Source organism: Diprion similis, chromosome 2 (genome assembly GCF_021155765.1).
Source record: "Diprion similis isolate iyDipSimi1 chromosome 2, iyDipSimi1.1, whole genome shotgun sequence".
Lineage (NCBI taxonomy): Eukaryota > Metazoa > Arthropoda > Insecta > Hymenoptera > Diprionidae > Diprion > Diprion similis.
The window spans coordinates 7,934,200-7,957,172 of record NC_060106.1 but is presented as its reverse complement, the minus strand read 5'-3'; the positions used below and the strand labels follow the sequence as shown (position 1 = coordinate 7,957,172).

Genomic DNA, 22,973 nt, shown 5'->3' with positions numbered 1-22,973 from the left:
TACACACGTGAATGAGAATTCAAATATGAGTACAAATGTATTATACATATAACGTAGTGTAAAGTAGGGAGGTCATCTATATCAATCAAAATTCCCTGAGGTACATCGGTTAGGAGAATTTTCGAAATGATTCAACATTTCGTTAATGCTTCTGAAACGGTCTGGAATATTATCAAATCTTTTAAAATCCCGTGATGTATTCGAAATTCATAGAGCCCATGAAGAATCATGGAATGTAATTTATTCTAAATGTCACAAAGTATTTCCAAATCTTGCGACGTTTCTGAAAATATTTGGCGTCAGTTTTTCGAACTCAAAAAATACTTTAAATCTAAGGATGTTATTGGAAGTACGTTAAATCTTCGAAACGAAAAAAAAATTTGCATCTCTCACTGAACGGAGATTAAAGATATTGTAGCCATCACTGCAGGTTCTGAATGCATTCACCTTTCGTTATTTCAAAACATTTAACGCACCTTCGTGTTCCTGACCTGAATCCGTATGCAAAAGGTCAACGTGAGCTGATGTTTACTGCTATTCGGCCAGTGAACTCAGACAAACTATCTGTTTTCTAACATCTGCTTGGAAAGTTCGATTTTCAAAACCTGTGAAGCACGCTTAAAGTACCTCGTTGCAGAACCGTGCGGTAAAACAACTTTGGCACACGTGCTCAATTGAAGTGCTGTATTTTGAACTCTAGGGCTTTTTTTGTTTGTTTTTCTAGTAACTCAATTTTACGCATTATGTCATTCAACCTAACCTAACCTAACCTAACCTAACTCTAATTTTATGTGCTATCAGTGACACCTTTGGCGCTTCTCAAGTTGAACTTTCTTTCACAGATATTATAAAAAATAGTGTGTGTTACACAGTTATCAAAAATTATAAAAGATCTTTTTTGTAGAGCGTTGAATTCCTCACAAAATTATGTAAAATTACAAATTATAAAAGGCATTTTATTCCGCCTCTTCCTACAGTTATTAAGCGTGTGACTTTGAAAGAAGACATACGTTATATATTTAAAAAAACAATTTCCTTCGAAATTCATAGAATAATTATAATTGAAAAAATTGAATGTACAAGCTAAATCTGTCAAAAAACATATTTAGTAATAACTGGTAAGATCGAAAAAATAAATGAAGAAAATTGAATTACAATTACACGAAATTTAATTTTAAGAATTTCTTGAATTTCCTTTCTGTTCGTGGTATGAGAAGTATCAACATTCTTCATAAAGATTGATTAAATTGCACGTTTAGTTTGAAAGTGAAAAGGTATTGTTACAGAATAAATTAAGTTGACCAACAATTGCCTGAATTTTGTCGTTGGGTACACAAACAACATTGATTAATTAATTCAAAGTCGTTTCGTTGGAGGTCGTTTTGTTGGGTTGATAAAAGAATGGAAAATGATCAATTGATTATGTCTAAATATTGAACTCGTTCAATTAAGCCGTTCAATTGTATCAGTTTGTGAGAGTTGTTTGCCAACGTAACCTATACCTACTAGAATAGAATGTTCCTGATTCAAATTAATTGAAAATAAATACGTGACATTCTGATGTTATGAGCATACTCCAAGTCAAATTTTCCTCGCATTACCTACTAATGCAATAGACATTTTTTCCGGTGAAGTTTCGAATAAATTTTGAAGAAGAAGAGTCTTTTGAAACGAATATTTCGTATATGCGGCTTTTAATATCCGGTTCCAATGTTTTATTCCCATTTTTCTTGGTGATCAGAATCATATAAAAAATCTAAAAACCATGTAACAAAAAATCTTGGATTACAGTATAGTTGCAACGTACAAACGCAATTGTGGGCGAACACCTGTCACGCCGTACTTGCTTAAATATATGTTCACCCACTGAATGAAAACCCACCATATGAAAATGTCTGTAAAGTTTTATTCCACGATCTGTAGAGGTCGATATTACGAAGAAATAAAAATGAACCTAAAAACATTAGAACCGTATAAAAATCGTATAAAAAACAAAAAAATTGTGAAACGTTGTCTTGGATTCTTGTTATCTGAATTCGACCGAAATCATTCACACGTTCACTTTTATTTTTCAAAAGTTTTCGCCCATTCATCTTTAAACGTAAATAAGAACACGTGCTCGAAACGACATGTGTCTACTCACAATTCTGGAGACATGATGATGAAGAGGACGGGCAAACAGACAGTCCGTAGATTAACGTGACGAGTCTCGATTGAGTCGAGACGACGACTCTCGATGTACTAACGATAAATCGGGAAAACTATCGGCAATTGATATCGTATAGCATATGATTCGGACCAATTCACGATAACGCGTATCTTTACTCGATAAGCCAATCGTCGCTGACTCAGCTTAAGTTATACATCCTAGGTACAACTGAGGGTGATAAAGTTAAGGTTGACCACTTGACCAAATAATTGAATCTAATATTAGTGAAGTTGGTCGAAAAGTTAGAAGTCAGAAGAGACCGATTCGTATGATTTTTTCCAAAGGTAACTATAATTGCTAAATGCTTCATACTTATACGAGTTTTTTCGATGACGCAAGTGAATTGAAAGTGAAGCAAGAAAAAACTTCAATAAAAAATTACCTGAAATACTGATAAACATCGATGTAATGACTTGTTTTGCGCTCAATAGACTGCAGTCGATTTAAATACAAGAAAAACTAGTCTGTAGAGGCGTTGCAAAAACGATTCATTTACTTCGTCTTCTTGCGGAAGGCTCTCTTTGATACTTTTATTCTATCTTGTATAACTTGTATTGCATTTTTATTGCCAGTTGAAGTTATGTAGATGTGCTCCATACCGTGACAGTCTGCGAAAACTGAACACCCAAATGCAGATGAGTCAAGTTTGTTCGTTTTATTATCCAAGTTTTTTCAGAGTGATGGTCCAGAAGCCAAAATTGCACAATACTCTTAACCTGAAGTTGGTTAAGATTAAAATTCAGGATGGCTAGCCCCGTTATAGTGCACTGCTGGCTAGCTATATGTATATGGCTATCAAACGGAGTGCCTTCAAACCGAAAAGAAAACGTCAGCTTATTTATAATAAGAAAACGTCAATCGATTCTGCCATAAAAAAATCTACACTGTCTACTATGATGGTCAATTTTATAAGGGGATGCAGAAATAAGGAATCCTGAAAGCTCGAAAAACTTAAGTATGATATCGATAATGATCAGTATTTCGAAATAATTCTTATGCCTCCGCTTCTTTGTTTTCATAAAAAACGTGGAATTATTTGAATCACAAAAGTTAAGTGTTGACTAGATTTTCACGTCTCGAGATGTCGAGAATGTCCTGAAACGATTTTTGGATAAACTCGTATATGCAAGTGTTATACATTTTTGCGCAGGATGAATAATGTCAGAACCCTTGAATCTTCACATTCGAATTACAACGAATTCTTTATTAGTATTTTACGAATAAATTTTTTCCCCTAAAATCTTTTAATTTTTAGCTAGGCACCAAGTAATTTTTACCACGTCTTAGAATTTTTGAGGCCTCACGGTAATGCGTGAAAATGAATAAATATTGCTTGTAAAGTGCTCAAAATTCTTTAGATAAAAAAGTTCGAAGGCTTTCGGGCAAAACTTGAGGATTGAGTTTTAAAGTGCACGGATATAAAATATTAATATTGAATTCGAATTTCGAAATATAAATTGAGTTTCGTGATTAACGATTCACAAGCCTCCAGGAATCATATTACATGAAAATATGACGATTTTTTTTATTTTGAATCACTATAATGAAATCCACCTTTACAAATTTTGAAAATCTGACCCTGCATTTGTGACCTAAAAAATTGCTGCCTACTAATTTCTACCGAAATCCAAATATTTTTATATGTTACACAACATATTATTATAGTTTACCTTAACCGAAAATTACAGTTTTAGGTATAAAATGAAAATGTGTTTTATAGCTGTAACCAGAAAATCTAGTAGGTATGTATCTTATTCTTTCTGGATATGATCTGTGGTGCTATATTTTTTCGCAAATGATTTATCTTTCATTTATTTATCTTGTTTTTTCTTGTAATTTGACGTTGATGCGACAATAAATTCTACGTCAAGTCGTCAAATTTATCAACCACCATCGTAATTGTTGAAGTAGAACCTGCTCCTCTTCCATCTTACTTATTGTAAGCGTATAAACTATTGCCACCGTGTTGCGGATCACGTCGCTCTGCATCGTGTGTGGGTGTTTTCATCGGATTTTGGCGAACGTGGTCTGGATGCATTGCAAGGCGAGACGCAGGTTCCCCGGTCAACTTCAGGCGTGCAAATGTACAGTAATATTTCATTCAGTGAGTCAGCTGGCCACGTAACAATAATATTATACCAACGGTTTCTCGTAACTCCATGAAACCCAGTTTCCCGGATTTTCTAATTAAAATTTTCACTCGCCGTTGCAGAGATGCCTTATTTCATGAGAACGACGCCCATTGATAGGCGGTAAATTGAATTTGGGCTTAACTTAAATATTAAGTGGAAACAATCAATCAGGCTAAAGCAGAATGGAGCGAAACTCCTTTTCCCCCGTCCAAATTTACTTCAGACGAGACGCCCTGCGACTTGGCGCGTCATCGTTATATGCGTCTTGCAAACTGGACGGCCTGCAGCATCTCTTCTTTTCCCCCCGCGCAGTCCGGATTGAGTCGTTGTTTTATCCTCTGAATGCGCTGCAGTTTCGCAAACCAATTCGCATCTATTCCAATATTTTTAACCCAACTTCTAGTCGTCTAATTGTAAGACCGATTGTGCGACAATTTTGACATTTTGTTGTGCGTGTTGATTTGGGAATGGTTTCTGAATTATACATCTGAACAGCCTTTTGTCTAGTAGAGAACCGTTCGCGACGTATTTCACTTGTGTCAAACTGACCTCTTTCATAACTGAGCACCACTTTTAAAAAATAATTTAGAAAAATAATACTTGATTCGCATTTTAAGAACTCCTTTTTGCAGTAGAATATTGTAGTAATTTCCTGTTTTCACCAAGAAAATTGACCTTTAAAGATTATTTTTTTTTTTTTTCACACAATATCAATTTATATGTTTTAGATAGAATACTTGTGATAGACAAATATGTTTACTGGAAAAGTATGCGAACCGGTTATATTTTTGCAAAAAAAGGTTGACACGATCACTGAATGTAACGGGAATGCAATAGCTTGATATTTTATTAAGCACTATGAAAAAATAGAGCTAGATATTGATTATAGTTGTAGTCATCTGACACCTGTATAGTATTTAAGAAATTTAATGAATTGATAATGGCGAATTCAAAGCAAATAAAAATTAGTTGTGACTTATTACTTTTGAATAAAAAGAATTCTAAATTTTCTGGCAAAAAAATTTCTTTCAAAATTTGGTTCGCACAAAAAACAATATATTATTAAGATTTTCATTGAACCGACAGAAATCTCATTCACTATCTCGCGGAGTTCGCAGGGAATCTTGTAATAGATTTGGTTATTTATTTTGTTAATTATTGAGGCATTTTGACGATTTTCATCGATCATAATATGATACAGTTTTTTACACGTTCCGGATACATCTGCGTACACTTTAAAAAGGGGATAAAAGCAGCTTAAAAGAACCTGAATTTGTTTTTATTTTCATCTTCCTGCCTACTTCTTTGTTATTTAATGTAGCGTACGTCCCGTGACATTTTCCACCGTGAAAGAATCTTCTCCGCTTAATTCTGGATTAAAAACTTTTTTTTCACCACCCACAATGTGCAACCGCCTTGCTACGTCAGTACTCCTACAGAGATAAATTTTTGTATCTCCTGAATCCTAATCGATTTTTACTGTCCCTAGGTGTGCGAGGTTGTATAAACTTGCCAATCTAACATTCTTTTGACTGCTTTAAACGTTAATTGTAATTCAAGCATGTATCATTTTGATGTAAAGTAAAAAAAATAAGAGACAGAAAAAAGAAAGAGTAAGAAAACTAAGTGATCAAACTAAAGTGTGAATACTGCGATGAAAGTCATTTTAATTGGATTCGAATAAGAAATTTTATCTCTTTAATAAAAGACAAATTTCAACTCAAATAAGCTCGATCATCTTACAGAGCAATTACATAGCGTCAGCTGCACCATCAACTTGTGAATAACTTCTAATCAACTTAAATGCAAAATTTTCGGACTTTGAAATTGATCGATTCGTCAGCTCAATGAATTCAATTATCATGAGAGCAAACCTTGGCTTTTCCATACCACCTGTGAGCCACGAAGTAAAAATGCAAATCTTCGTGACGGGATAATGAGCTGAAGAACGATGTCTCTTGGTTATCGTTATTGCGGTATAATTATCAAGGCAACCTTTGGATTCTTGGCAATTATAGGTACAACCGCCATTGGATGTCTGAACGTTGAAATTGCCACAGTCAGCTGCGATTGATAAAATTATCTTTGAAAATTCACTACGTTCGGCTCAGAGCGGTCAAATTATGAAACGTAGCACGATCTGATTACTCGTTCGTTTGACTTCTAGTTATTCCTAAAATAGCAGGATGTACAATTCTAGTGCATGTTCCACTTTCTTCGAGTCTTAAACTGTATCACAAGTGGATGTTATCAGCCTACAATTTCCTGATCCAATTTTATCCTCACCTTGTGTTTCAAGCAATTGGAAATAGTTTACGTTGAGTAGAAAACTGTCGTACCGATTCTTACTCAAGTAAAATTAAGGATGCAAACAAATTCTACAGGACTTGAGCAGCGTCTAAAAAAAAAGGTTGTTGGTATCGTGGAAAATCTTGTATTACGAGAGGTAACGAAGGAGAACCGAGGAGCTTTGTTGCGATTATTATAGAATGCATTGTGGCATTCTTATCGATGAAGGTGCTTTTCCCCAATTAAGAGCACGCGATCTTGCCTCAAAAAATTCATTCATTTCCCTTTCATTCAGACCGCACGGTTATGGTCTTTGAATTACGTGATACTCAGTTATTAACATCTTTGTTCTCAAAAATTTGTATTCAAATTTCAAGTTCACTATTGGGTGGAAATTTGGGAAATTTGGACGTAATATCACAGCTGGTTCGTGTTCAGTGGGTCTGAACTTGGAGATGATTATTTTATTCGTAAAATAGTGTGAGAATTTTTTAAGATTGTTCCCGCAAAAATTTATTAGAGTTGAAAAAATAGAGATATTCTGAGCTAAGTAAGTATTCTCGTGCTGTTCATCTCGATACTAGAAAAATTTCGAAATATCGTGCATATTACTTAATTAAGAAGCAGAAGAAAATTCTTTGGGACATTTGTTTTAATATACGTTCAAAATAAGAATTCGTATAATGTCATATTTCTCAGCCATCTGTTACTGAGAATACGAATTGAGGGAAAGAACAACACACGAGTATGGAATAAATATTGCTATCATATTATGTAAGGTGAAAATTTTTTGTTGAAAATTACTTTCCAGTAGTTGAGTATTTATTGTCCCAAAGTTTTTTAATATTTCCATAGGAAATGTTTTGCGAGGATATCTTACTTATGAAAAAGTTTCATCATGAACTTGATGAATATTTGATACGTGACCAGTTTGATATTATCTTCCTATACAAGAACGATCCTTTCCAGAAATCGAATCCACGCAGTTGTACAATTGCAGCCAATCGACGCGCTGAATTTTATCAGAAGATCTCGCCAGTATCGTACTGCAATTTTTTTCTTCAGAGAATTCAAGTCCGTAGGAATATGGTGGAAAACACGAATCACTGCGCTCGCAGATTCAAGTTGTTATACCTACGAGATCGTATTTCATGGGTAATATGCGAGGGTACAGCATTGAAGCGAACAGTGAAGTTGATACCTCTACATATATGCAACCATCACTGTTCGTATTCGCGAACAAAATCCATCGCCGGAATCGATCAACGACAATAACGATAGTGTTATTCGATTCACGCAACTGCAAATATCGCTTCCACGAAAGATCAGAGTCACGGAATCAGTGCTGTGAGATTAATGCCTTATAATAATTTTGCACGTCAATCGGCACATGAATCGAAACCGTCGATTGATTGGTTAATCTAAAAAAACGATTAATCGGAGAACTCAATTAATCGATCAATCGATTAGGGGAGACTGCGGCTAAAAGTTACAGGGGTAGGTTGTTACAACGGTTATTATATATAAACTATGGAAGATGGTGCGACGGGTTAAGAGAGGGTGGTTGGAGGGGGGGGGGGGGGAGGGGGGGGGGTTGAGGTATTTAAGCCCCTTAACCCGTGGCACCATCTTCCGTAGTTTAGAAATAATAACCGTTGTAACAACCTACCCCTGTCACTTCTAGCCTCAGCCTCCCCGAATCGAAAAAAACGATTTGAATCAAAAAACGAAAAATCGATTAATCGCACAGCGTTGCGAGGAATATTATAGTATAAGAACTGGGCATTAGAAATTGAAATCGAGATTCACTCGTCCCCCCCTTCCCCCCCATTTTCATCTCTTTCCGGTCTCGTTTCCTGTATTATCCTATCGAATATAATCCAGCGACGATGAATATGAATCAATTGATTGTATTCCGATATTCTTTTGGCGACTTGGCTCAGTTCCTGCCTAGAATGGTCCCGTGTAGAGTGGGACGCATTGGCAGTGTAAGCGCATCTTGAATCCAACGACATAAATAACCAGCATTCGGCAACAGTAAAGATTAAAGCAACTCGGACGGGCGGACACGCGGTGGTTCCTTTGTACGCGCGAAGCGGAAACGCGAACGGGAACGAGCCCATTAAGCGAAAAATTTGAATAACATTTGAATATCAGTTCGCTATTTATGCGCCTAGACGTGTATGTGTGTATATGTATATATATATGTAATGTATACAATACGTATGTGACTGCTTTTGTCCAAATGCTAATAATTACAGTGTAAAGGACAAAATTTAAATCTTTACTGATTCACAGAACGGAATTGGTTAAAGAAGAATAAGAAGAGTTGAGAGAAAGAAAGTTGATACAGTTCCGCGAATTCATATCCTTAATTTGATTCAAATTGTTTTACAGTCGATCACGTCTTATATAATGTGCGATATAATTTGTGTGTTAAAACAAATTCACCGCCGTTATAGCTGTTACGAAAATTCCACTAAGGGCTTCCATTGTATTTAATATTTTTTATTATTCGAGTTTATCGTATTTCTGACTGACAAGAAAAATTATTTTTCTGTGAAACTAATGTCAGACAAGATAGCAGAAAAAATAATGGAAATTTTTCGTGCTCTTGTTACTTGAATAAGGCCTAAGTTGTTTTCAATCCAAACGTATGTGTCGCGTCGTTTTAAAATCATTGTGAACTTTAATCTCATTTCCTTGAATTCCGGAAATTCGTTCTTGATTCCCGAATGAAACTGGATACGATTAGACCGTCATGATTTACATAAAGTGTTTTGTTCTTCAGCGGAAGAATTTGGTGACCTACTTTCAGGAAATATAAAATCCTTCGAATAAAATTTTTATCACTTACTTTCTGAAATCGGTTATTACCACGCCAAAACTGTAAATTAGAGAAACACTAATGTGTATTCGTACGTCTGATGTACGAACTGATGAATACGAAGGATGCATGTATTCGTTTACTTGCATTGCCGCTATAATAGTTGCTGAATAATCATCAAGTCATTAACGCCACGACTCTGAAGCCAGTAGTCAGAATTGGCAGGCAAATGTCCTTTAATGTTCATTCGAACAAGGCAGTGAAGTTTGAAAATGAAAATTTTGTGCAATGCCTTGAACCCCCAAATACTTTCAAAGAATTATGAGGATAAAACTGAACTGCATTTTTCTATTTTCAAAAAGCTTGCCACGTTTGGCTTCAGGTAATCTCACAGTCATGCATAAATTAGTTGTACTCCATGAGAAGAGACTATAACTATCATGAATTGCGGAAATGAACTTACTCAGTGCATTCTAGATGATATTCTTTGAGATGGAAGACGTTTCTGTCAAATGCTTTGTGCTAACTGGACCTTAAACTTGAGAGTGGGACGGCTTTAGCGAACTTGCGAAATGCATACCACTTGTATAGTGCAGTTTTTATGCTCGAGGCCGAGAGTTTTATACCGTGAAAAAAATGAACGATATGCCAACTGGACGGAGACCAATAGTCAGTTAGTGGATTGCAAGCATTCGAGTGCATAGCGGACATGTACCAAGTCGGCGCTGAAATTAGCCTGATCCTAAAACAGTGTAACGGATCTATAATAATACTTACATATCATCGTGAGTGAAAAGCTACCTGCACTTGTTGATGAAAATGTGGAATTTATTCTCCCTGACATAAACCCTGTGCGTGTAACCGTGAGGCAGCAACTGACCTGGGCGAACAGTAGTTACTAGCTGGTACTAAAATAGCCAAGATAACGGCGTAGCTCACCGAAGACCAAGAGCGAAGCCAAACATTCCACGAGTTTAGGGGCCGTCCCCGCATGTCGGTAATCATCGGTTATTTATTTCTTGTCCGTGTTTGTTTTTTTCGTCCTCCATCGAGAAGCCTGAATCCTTGGTGGTATCAGAGCACGCAACGAATGCGTGCGAGTGAGTAAAGGATCTCCGTCACTCTCGGAGCTCACCTAATTGATGGCCGACTACCGGTGCATTCGTCGGCGTCGGACCGCTGCCGATCTACCAACTTCAGTTATAATACTGATCCACATTCTAATAATACACTACGTTGCCGTCACACCGACGCGGAAAGTTCTCCGATAGGAATTAATTTGCCAGTATAATGAGCTCCTTGCCCGTGCGTGGTCAAACGACTCGATTGCAGCGGTTCGCGCCTAACGCCTTCCACTTCACGCCAAGCTGCAGCCTGTGCAACCTCGTGCCTTTGCTCTACTTTGCCTTGCAAAGTACCTGGCTACGGGTGCCGGGTTATACAGACTTCGACGAAGTAGATGGAGCTCGATTACGGATGCATCCGTCGGGCATGCAGTCCTTTGTAAGTTGTAATTTGCAACTGTAGTTGACCGGGACGAATTTCACTCGAACGACATTTTCTCAAAAGAGGTGAAGCTTCGAATGGAAAATCTACGTCATCGACTACTTGAGAGGCTTCTACTAATTGCAAGCTTGTAGTACTTTTACTGTCTTATTATTGTCTACTATTAGTGTCCATGAATTCTATGCAAATTCAAACTGACAGATATTTCATAACCTTTCATCTCAACACTTTTTGGCTGCCAGTAAAATCGATGCATTCTCAAAATTTTTTCAAAAATATTACAGCTGCAATTTCATTCGTCTATGTTTTCGTCGTTCCACCCCATATATATGGTTAATGAAATAAACACAATTTCCCTGTATCGTTAGTTAGTTCTTGAACAACAAAGTGCAGCATTCCGACAGCATTTCCTCGTCACGAGCTATGTAATGAAACGTTTTGGCAAAGCTTTATGATTGTCAGCTCAAATTTGAACATTGACGCAATTTCATTGTCTATATGAAACTATGTGATAGAGACAAAAGACCTTGTCATACCTTTTTCCGTGGTTAGAAACGAACCGGTGGTCTAGAGTTTTTCATCTTGTAAATAGTATTGCTTGGTTATTGCACACATGACTCATGTGTTATGTCGTCTAAATAAACCAAATGAATTTTTTACACACCGTACACGATTGACGTCTGAGAAATTTCCCGCGTTTGCAAATTCGAAAAATTGAGTATTTGCATTACGAGTTGCAGAATATTGTCAGTCATCAGCGTTTTTCATTTCTATTATCTGCATGAAATACCAATGTGAAGAATACTGAATTTCTTGGGTTTCATATGATTAAAACTCGAAATATTGAAACTAGTCTCGTGATTCTCGACCTGAACCTATGAACCACGCTAGAATAACGTTAGGATCTGGATTTGTTAAGACGTCGATCCAATGGTTTGACCTTTTATGAATTAAAACCGTTGATCACTCATCGTGAGTACGTGACTCAGGCGTAACTATTAGTTTGTCACATAAAATCAACTCACATACTCCTGTGAGTTGAATGGCACTGAAGCAAGCATAAGACGAACGGTATAATAATATTCAATTCCTTTCAAGCCTTTAGTAAACTTTAAATCCACGGTTCACAACAGCATACCCTGCGGTCATGGCTGATGTCGAACACGTGAGTGTAACGGGACTCCTAGTGCTACGCACACCAACACACGCCATGCGGAATGGAAAAATAGGAGTTAGACAATTTTCCTGAAGTTGATTATTGAATTTTTCTTCAGACTCCAAGAAAATGTCGTTTCTCGAAGTGAGGAGGGTTCGTTGCACCGTGTAACCTTGAGAACGACGTCGACTGGTGTAGAAAACACCATCATACGACACCGCGACGTTTCTCGATCGTTAGTTTCCAGCTTAGAGTGCTGGAAAGGGCATCGCTCTACGGATTTCCGGGATGAGAGAGGCGCTAGACTCGGAATTTCTTATCTACCGTTCAGCCAACTCACCTTCATCCAGATGGGCTGCTGATCTACGGAAGTTTCCTTTCCCCATCCCCCTGTTTTTTGCTCGCGGATTATCCGATGGTTGCCTGATACTCTAATTGTAAGCTTATCGGGAAGCCGTGAATGTTTGAAGATTTATGCACAAGGTGAGCACACCTACGTACAATAAACGGACTGTCTGTGAAATTATCTCATTACGTGTTTTTCGACGTCACGCATTGCTGCTGCTGCTGGAACTGCTACAGCTGCTCGAGCTTAACACTTTTCAAGGTGTTGCGGAACGACTTTTTTCTTCATATTCATGCACTATGAGTCGTCGTTGCACTGTCAGACGCAATAATTTGCTTATAAGCCGTATAAATTGTCTTCAACTTACAAAGTCAGCCTAAATTGAGACTTGTGTAGAAAAAATGTTGCATTTGATAAAGTAATTGTGTAGAATTGTTTCGAAACAAACGTGATTAACTGTTGTATCGATGGTTACCGAATTGTAACATTGCTTTTACGTGTCATTTTCGTTAGATATTTAACCCAGGTATGTTCATAGAGAATTCTGTACGAACCTTCATAATCATGTATGAGTGAATACATATAAGTATATAACGAATTACTATGATCATCAAGGTCATTTGAAATTCGAGTAAAAGAGTGACGCTTTCTTCGTACAGAATATTCCTAGAAGAAACTAAGTAAAAATTGTTACTTGAACTTTAAATTATGCTTACAAGTTCAAAGCAAATCGTTCAGACATTTTCCTTGGTTCGGATCTATGGACTTACTTTTTTGTTACATTCAATCCGGTTTGCTTAAGATGTTCGACCGGGAACGACCTTGAATGAAAGGTCATTGCATTCGTTTCAATGTTCAGCACAGTATTTCTATAAGAACAGAAAGTCACGTCCATGTTTGAAGAAGTGTCAATAATTACGAGAGTCAATATTTTAAACCCATAGAGTCTTCTGCTGACGTCTGCATGTCCTTCGAATATCTTAAAACATTTTTGGGATAATTGGGTATCCGTACTCTCTGACATTGGGGCCCATGGATTAAACGGATTGGTATTTGAAAATTATCTCGGTCCAAAATGATAGTGCTATTGACAATTTATACACCAGAAACCTATTTACGTCGTGAACAGAAGAAGAAAAAAAAAATTCAAACTTGTGAAGATTTTCAAGATGAAATCCACCGATTGAATTTGTCAATTTCTCTTCATTTCAACGTCGTTTCTTGCAGGGAAATTTCAACAGAATATTTAAACTCAAAATTACAAGTTCCGAATAGAAATCGTTCATCGTTACCGAGCATTAACGCGGAAATCCAAATCTGACATGACTGACCAATTGACCCAATCGTCTCCACTTTAATTCTAATCAGTTCCGACAGTTCTTACTTCGTCTCAAGCCGGTATCCGTCGATGTAACGCGTACGTGTACCAAGTTTGCGGGAAAAAACATCGAGTAAGTGAGCAAAGAACAACCTTTGAGACTCACCAGGAAGCAGAGAACGTTGAGTCGGCCCTCGGATCGCTGAGTCTGAAAACGTGAGGGCGTAATCGGCAGCGTGAAAACGCAGGCAGTCAAAAGTCGGAGTTGAAGTTTGGTGAGAAGATAAGAACGCTCGTGGACGACGGACGGTGGTGCAGGAGTATGAGGCTGGGAGGCTGTCTGCTGATAGCGGCTCTCGGTTGAGTTTGAATTTGCGTTTGTTCGAGCGATGACTAAACGTCACCGTCAGACTGACGCGGTCAAAGATCGCGGTACGTCAAAGTTTGGTAACTAGATTTGAACGTTAATCAACGAGCCGCAGACAGTCGCTTCACTTGTGGCTGCACTCGCGTGTAATAAGCACGTTTAAGTAAACCTCGAATTCCGAGCAACGGATTCTCGACGTTTCTGTTCGCGCGGGACGTCAACACTAACGTAAACGTACGAATCCGTAACGTCGACTCAAGCGAGAGTCAACACGAGAGTCACGCGTTCCTCGTCTCTACCGGACGATCTTGAATCAGGCACTGGACGTTGCGCGCTGACGCCGATTCATTTAAAAACCCACGCCACACGCGAAACTTACACGTGACCACCAAGCATCCTTCTTCCACATTTACACGCGGCCACATGCGGCTTCTCCGCTCTATCCGCACTCGCTATTGTGTACAAACACGATTCTCCGCCTGACTGGCTCTTCGTCGCTTCGTCTTACTTTCGGCGCATCTACGAGTATGTGTATATATATATGTGGGGAATTCCATGCGAACCGGACCAACGTCTGATCCTCGCCATTTTGATTCTTGTTCAAAAAATTTTCTGCTATTCTGTCTCAACTCTGGAACATTACCCGGAATTTTTTTTGGATTTCTTATTCAACTGTTCAATCATTTGTGAATATTGAGAGTGATTTCGAAAAGAGCCTTTTTTAGGTTTATCAAAAAATTCTCTAAACTGTGTTCCCTTTTCCAAACACTACAAGACCGGCCCGTAATGGACCGGTTTTTTTCTATTTTTTTGCAGCACTTTTGATTTCTTTGGTCAGTTAAAACATTGTTTGAACGATCTGCAAATTTCCGAAAAATTCTCAAAACTTCCATTTTTCACTTAGAACATTTCTAGACCGATTTTATAGTAAAGTTGAATGTGCCAATAAGTATACAAAAATCGCTCTATCATGAAAACTACCCACAAAGGTTTTGAGTGAAAAATAGAAGTTTTGAAATATTTTTGGGAATTTGTAGATCGTTGAAACAATGATTAAATTGACAAAAAAAAAATTGAAAATTCTGAAAAAAATATTTAAAAATCGGCCCGTCATGTCGTTACGGAGTAGAACGCGTAGATGACGACGAGCGGTTACCGAAACCTTTATTATACGCCCAGCCAAGGTGTTATGTGGCTATTTTAGTATCTGAACACGTCGATTATGTACTTACGTGCCACTACTCCTAACGCAAAAAATGATAGAAAAAGAAGCGATCGGTTTTAAGAGAGATGGACGATTTACATGGTATAGTTGGCTTATTGTTAATGATCAAATAACTGAATTGTAACTTGCTGGTTGCAGTTCAGAGATGAACCTGCTGACTCAGTGAAGATAAGGAGAGGATGCAGGGTGCAAAGTGACTATAAGACTGTGAGAAAGGAATATGAAGTCTGGAGGACGTAATAATGGGCCCGGTTTTGAAATATTCGAAAGAAAATACAGTTTTTGAAAATATTTTGAGAAGTTTAAAAAAGGCCCTTTTCGAAATCACTTTCAATATTTGTAAATAATTAATCAGTTGAATAAAGAATCCAAAAAAATTCAGGGTACTGCTTCGAACAATTACAGAAGATTTTTCGAAGAAAATAAAAAAATGGTGAGGTACAGACGTTGGTTGGATTCGCATGGAATTCTCCGTATACAGGTTCACTATGTTGCTATGCATCCGCTCATAACCTTCGCATCGGTGAAGAGAAATATGTACAGAGAAAGAGAGAAATTTTTCGACTTGTCAATAACCTCCAAGTAGGAAAAAAGCGATTAGGAATGTTAGCAAGAATTACTCTGGACTCGCATACTTCCTGACATTACTTGACAAATAATTTTTTTATACGAATAGCGGTGCACTGAGAGAAATTTCTGGATTAAGTTACTGTTCAGTCCTTGTTTGTGTTTATTTTTTTACCATAACCGAAAAATATAGTTCTTAGAAAAACTTGATGATTAGTTCTATAGCTGGAACAAGCTAATCTAGTATCCGGGTTACTATTCGTTTCAATAATCGTGGTTACTCGTAGGAGAGGGCGGGGCAAAATGAGCCCCTTAATATCAATGCCTAAAATCAGAATAAAATGCTTAGAGTAATTGTGATTTTCGAATAATTCTTATTTATTAAAAAGTTCAGGTGGTTTATTTTTTTTCTTGTTATTTAAAAAATTTCAAGGGGCTCACTTCACCCCGAAATTTTTTTAGATTTCAAAAATTTTAAGGTACCCACTTTGCCCCACCCTCTCCTACCATGTTTTCTTGTGACTATTGAGGTAATTTAATGATGGCACAATAACAAATTAATGTTAAGACCTTCTCTAACTGAAAATATGTAGGAAACTCAGTTTCACAGCTGTAATCACCCGGATTTATCGACTGCACTACCTTTTACTGTAATTTTGAGAATATATCAATCGTTGTTGTCATGATACGCATTTTACTTGGATTTTCTACCATCTGTGAGAGACGAAATTCTCCTCAGTGCAATTTTAAATCTCTTTGAAATTTATGAAGCTCAAGAATAAAAGTTTTGTCAAAATTCATTTCAATCAATCGAATGCCCAATTTGAAGGGAATTTGTTACTATGATCGCCGTCGAGGATTTGACAGGTTCATAGACATTAGAAAATTATTAGTAGATATTTTTCGCATGTAGCAATAGAATTTGTGTATTAATTTGTATTGTCCACTTAGGAAATAAACTGTAACTAGTGACGCTCCTACGTGATTTTTATACTTATCACCAGGAGAACCTTGATTTGAACAAAGCGTGTAACAATAATTAAACCTTTATTAACACCTTCCTTGATTAAAAATACCGGACACGGTATTAAACAACAATATTTCTCATGAATGAACCGAGATTTTCTACCTTGAATGGACTAGTCGACCTCAACATCGGATAAGAGTTATAAAATGGCATGTAATAAAAGTCAAGGAATAAATAAAGTGCGTGACACAGCACGTATCGAGTAAAAACAGCTTTGCAAGACGTGTTCACTCTCAGGAAAAGATGCAGATACTTTACTCGCTGATATTCGAGGATTTCTTAATTCTTTATGTGAAAACTTATTTACATTGATAAACATCTTGTCACTGTTGTTTTTTCACGCCCAGTCCATGGCTTACAAATTAATTATGTACTCCGTTATACGTTGCGTCTTCTTCCGTTGATTTGACCGCATCACCACTGCGAAATACAGCGTTGATGATACTTAATACACATTCTAATTAGTACTCATAAATCATTTGCAGTACTCATTACGGGATGAGTCATTGGTCAACACTTGATGATTCATCCAGTGAACCAGTTTTTAGAATAAATCGACACGGTCAAATTGCTTGACTAAAATTTCTCACAAGTCCAAAGAGCATAACGATCGATCAATTTATTTGCCAAATAACATGTTTCGCAGGTATTTAAAATTTGAAAAATTAACGGATCATCCCAATAAAGAAATGACAAAGCTGCAAATATGTATTACCATTATCATTATACATGCAGGTACGAATCTTTAGATTATGATAATTATATTCGACATACATTGTTAATTTTACTCATGACTATCACCCTGTAATGACAGAATCACTTGCAAAATGTGTCGTCGCTCTGAAATGAAAATATTTTGCTCGCTGCATTTTTAAGTAATGTTGACAACGCTCTATACCGCGCGTGTGTTAAATTATCATAATAATTCCTGAAACAACCTTCTAAAATCTTTGAAATATGTTAAAATTAACCTGTTTCTACTAACAATGTGATAAATGAAATTCTACTTCTACGGTATCAACCGGATATGACCGCAGAAATTTAGATAATTCGCGTAAACAAGTCATTTCTTTTACTTCACTCACCTAAATGTTTGTTCGAGTATGAAACAATACAGTCCGGGGAGAAATTCACGGGCACATATCTCTACAAGAAAAATATGTTTTTCTTCGTAATTCATGTCATATGTGAACATCTTAGTCCACGTCTATATATTATACAGCGTATTCTAAGCCAAGTCACCGAGCCTCAATACCCGAACTTTTTGAGTTTGGTGAATTTTACAATTTCCAATATCTTCGTATGTAAATTTGGAAAGCATAGTTTTTTAGCTCAAAATCTAAGATTTTGGCTTCAGAACTTTGTAAACATTCTTAGAAAAATTTAAGACACTCGTCATGTCAGTTATTTGAAAACCCGTGAATCGGTTACAGGTCAAAATAAAAATTTAAAAACAATGAAGATAATAATTATTGGTAGGATGATGATACAAATAAATTTCAAAATCAAAAATGGTCGGAATCAGAGATGCGGTGATGTGGTAGCGAATGTTCGATAAGTATTAATTTTCAATTCGTGCAAAGTTGCGATCAATGTGTGTGTATTTAACTACAGATATCGTACTTCAATGACGAACAAACTGGCACCAAAAAATAGACGCCAGATCGATTGTGTTGAAAGCAACTAGAGCCATTCCGTAAAAACAACTGCTTCTAATATTCACTACAGACGATACGTCTGCACACAAAGCGATAGATTTTCTGCCCGAGCAAAAGTTTCGTCATTAGCAAATGAAGATGGAAGGGCAAGGGAGAATTAATTACCTGCAGTTTAGTAGCACGCGCAGTCAAAGGATCGCAGTTAAGTGAATTAAATTTTCTTTCTGCTCTTGTAAGTTCGTCAGTATATATTCATTACTCACCAACATTGCGAAGAGCCCTCAAACACTGTTGATATAATTTTTGTAAATAAAAATTGGTCGAGTAAAGAGGGTATCGTCGCAAATGAATCTTCATTTACCGTCATGGAATCACCATCAAAGTCACGAAGAGTTTGAAATGAAAACAACCCAACAAGAAGATTTTATCCAAATTCTTTGCGAATGAAAGAAAAATTAAACATAGACGTGAAAAGTGAGTTCGCTTCAAAATTCGTCTACTTATTATAATCAGCTTAAGTATAATAATGATTCTGAGAGCAAAATAAGAGGGCAAATTTGGAAGGTAACCAAAACAAGACATTTTCAACTATGATTGAAATACGGATAATATGCAGTCAAATAGTTCAAACGGATTTATCGGTTACCCAGCTATGATCTATTGTTGTAGATATTATTGTCTATCTAATATCAATTGAATTTTGAAATAACATATCGTTGATGAATAAACGGATTGAGATGAAAGTGTGGAAAAATCCAATAATAGAAGGGACATAATATCGAATTTGCTATTCAACGGATCGAGATAAAATGAAGCGTCGGTCACTTTCAGGAAAACAGAACAGCGCTCACCTGCTGTATTCAAGCCGCAAACTTCCGTAGTTGTAACACAATACACTATTTTCGTTATGAATGTCATCGCTTATGTGTATTCCTGTCATCTAGCTCTGATACTTTGATTGTTTATTTGCAGATAAAATGTGACTCGTTCATTCAGTAAGAGACAATTGTCAGGAACTGTCAGATTTCACCCCTAGCGATGAATGTAATATTGTCGTAGAATTAGCTGCCACGAGTGATGACATCAACTCTACTTGAATATCAAATTTTATGGTCCTTCCATTATTCACACGCTGTTGGAAATGATTTATGTAAATATAAAATTTTGTACTCGTGTTAAAATTTCTGTGCTAAAAATGGCACGTTTTTGAATAGCAGCGTCAACTTTTGTATGAATATCAATTTGCCAAAATATGTAAAGTGATAAATTCAACAAAAATTTGCGAATTTTAACGTAGTTCAAGATCGTAAGGTACTGTATTAAATTTTTTAATTTCAGCTTCATCATGTTATATCTTACTGGTCGTGAACGATACAAAATAAAAGACACTCTTGGTTGAGATTACCAAGTCATTGACATTAAATTTTATCCCTGGCTAGAAAATTATAGATAGAAAACGAGTGAAGAACAATGCCTTAAAAATCTGACGGTAATTCGTGTTAACGAAACCAATAAGTTACGTATCCTTCAACATTACGAATTTAGTGAATGTTACTAATTAATCTCAAAATTTGGATAGAAAATCTATGTTCAAGTTATTCAATTTTCTATGATACCTATAAATCGTGAATAAAGAAAAGTATTTTTCTACCTGTTGAACTGCACCTGTCATTCCAACGCTTCCGGAATAAGAGTTCGCGGTCCAACTTAAGTCCAGACACGGAGAAAAAGTTCCTTTCTTTACATCATTCTCCCGACTGGCTGTAGCCAGAGTACGTAGAAACTTCTGTAAGAGATGATCCCGAGCAAAGTGGTCTGTATCCTTTGGTAAAACTTCTCCATGCACGCCTGATATGTACGTAGTATACTGTAGCACGTTGTAACGATTCTTGTCGTGCCATCTAGACACGTTCACTGTTTCAATCGAGTCCTGGCCCCTGGCCAAACTAACACAGCTATACGGATCGCTGCCCAATGCGGTGATGTCACGTAAGTGAAGTCTACGATGTCAAACGTCCAACGTATCATGAACCTTCTGAATTTTCAACCAGACAAGTCAAGGGCACACCGGAAACGTTGAGACTTCGAAACAGGAGTTCGGAAGAACGAATAGAGTGAAATACGAACTTATTGGGGTTTGAATAACACCAACTATTCAGACTTGACGTCTTGGGTTTGGATAGTTGATGATTCCGTACTTGAGATTCGTAACTTTGAATTCAATGTCGCGCGTTTTGCTGATTTTGAGAACCTGTCATGCGTTTCGATGCCGTAATCTGTTATGATGTTGACTCTGACCCTAATGTGGAAAACGATCAATCCAATATCGCGCCCATTGTAATATGATGATTATACTGTGCCGTGTGACTCGGCTTCGTAGTCTATCATGCGTTTCGAGGTTGCAGCCTGCAGGCAGACACGTGAAGCTATACAGATGCGAATTGTAAATGCAATTGCAGACAGAAGAAGTTATGCTTGCACGTCACGAACTATCTTTTAGCGACAATTAACTCGCGAGGACGATGCACTTTACTTTTCAATTTGCCTGGGGACTTCTTTGCCGCATACGAGTAAGACGTCTCGCTTCGTGTTGCGTTCCATTTGCATCAGTTATGAGTTTTCGCTTGCAGAGAAAGGTTCGTAGAGCGAGATGACAAAGAAATTGTCAGGAACGTGTTGGTGACGAGAGAACCGTTGAGACTTCGGATTAATTTTTTATGATCAGATAACAACCGTCGACATGCAGCGTAGGAACAAGAGGGAACATTGTTGCAAAAGAAGTGCGATATTCCGCTACTAACTAGCTCCGCTACTAACCGCTCAAAACTAGCGATGCAGTCAAGACGAGAAATCTAAATTTCTAAATTTCTCGTCTCGCCCCGAATCAATGTCGAGAGTTTCGAGAATTTCGCGAAATTTCGCGAGTCTTGAGAGTCAAAAAAGAAAAAAATTGGGAATCAGACTTGGAAACTTATTTGTTAGACACGCGCACGCATACACATATTTATATATTATCCTATACAAATACTCATACTCCACGTGGTTTCGTTCTATCAAGGACCTCGAGTTCCTGGAGAAAGAGGATTGGATATTCATCGATCAGTTTGCAATGAAAATCTGGACACATTATACCACCATAATAACGAGAACTTCTTACGCATACAACATTCTTGATTTTCTTGATTAATGTGTCAGTATCGTGAAGTATGGCAGGAAGATTTAATTCGTTAATTCGAGTAATCATCGAGGAATTGAGTACGAGAATAAATTGGGGGCGGTATGTAAATACGATCGACCATCTGCTTACTTTCTCCCAGCTGGTAACATGTTTGTTCTGATTCAGCCACGTGCTTGAAGTTGTCGAGAACGTAGAGCTTAAGTAATTGCTTAAATACTTGGAGCTACGTTTAATCGTAGTTCTTTCGCGTTATGAATGCAATTTGTGACACAGTGATGGCAGCCTACAGAGATTCCATGGAAATTTTTCATGATTACAAATGACTTCCTGTTTTTGATGTCAAAATTTGATTTTTCAATCATACGTAATCATCTGTAATCAGAACTGATTTTGTTTTTGCCGGCTGACGAACAATGAATAAGAATATCTTACTGGCAGGGTTTTCAAATTTCATGTAATTGAGTTCGAAGTTTCGAAGAATTCATTATTATTTAATAGCAATGGCTACGATGTGATTGCAACTGATTGCCTTCAATGGATGTTGAATACTGACGTTAAAACTTTGCTGGGTATAAAAAAAACGAGCACAATTACTCCTCCTTCATATTGCACTTTCTTGCATTAATTTCTGTTCTCTGTGAATATTATAGAAGCAAATTCTTGGTCCTCTTTCTTTTTCATTTTTAAAAAATTGCTGTATAACGAATATTGATGTCGATGAACAGGGAAGATATTATCTGCAAAAAGAATTAAACAATACCTACTTCAAAGTAAAGTGCGATATGAATCAAAACTAGAAATTATCGGCGGTGTTTTTCTTACGATTTTATTTTTGTGCAATACGCACAGCCACATCGGTATAGGCATAAAAAGAAACACCAAAAACTTCGTCCGTACATAGAGCTCGGGGACATTTCAGTCAATATAAATGCATGGATTTCTTACTACGTGGGTACTGTCTGGTATCAACGTCACGGTACGATTGCAGTAAAATTCAAGACATCAGGAAAAGAGGCGACGTGCAAATTTGAAAATATATCGTAAAATATTGTACGATGTATGAAAAACCAGTGTCATTTTGCTTCATATCCCTTGTGCGCCTAGCGAATGGTCTAGTAGAGAAAATATGTCGGAATTGTTCAAAAGCCTTTGGACCCGAAGTTGGAGC

The 22,973-nt window shown here is 37.0% G+C and overlaps 1 protein-coding gene across 2 annotated transcripts in view; it reads right to left on the bottom strand.

Annotated features, from left to right (window-relative positions):
* LOC124416589 (sodium-coupled monocarboxylate transporter 1) overlaps positions 1-14,463 on the bottom strand; it is a 57,134-nt gene extending 42,671 nt beyond the window's left edge. Inside the window, exon 1 of one of the 2 annotated variants that reach the window (XM_046897793.1) lies at positions 13,950-14,463. The gene's annotated coding sequence lies outside the window, so the exon portion shown is untranslated. Of the gene's footprint in view, positions 1-9,920; positions 9,943-13,949 lie in introns of those variants that run through there. The other variant, XM_046897795.1, reaches the window with a different exon arrangement.
* Positions 14,464-22,973: the final 8,510 nt, after the last annotated feature.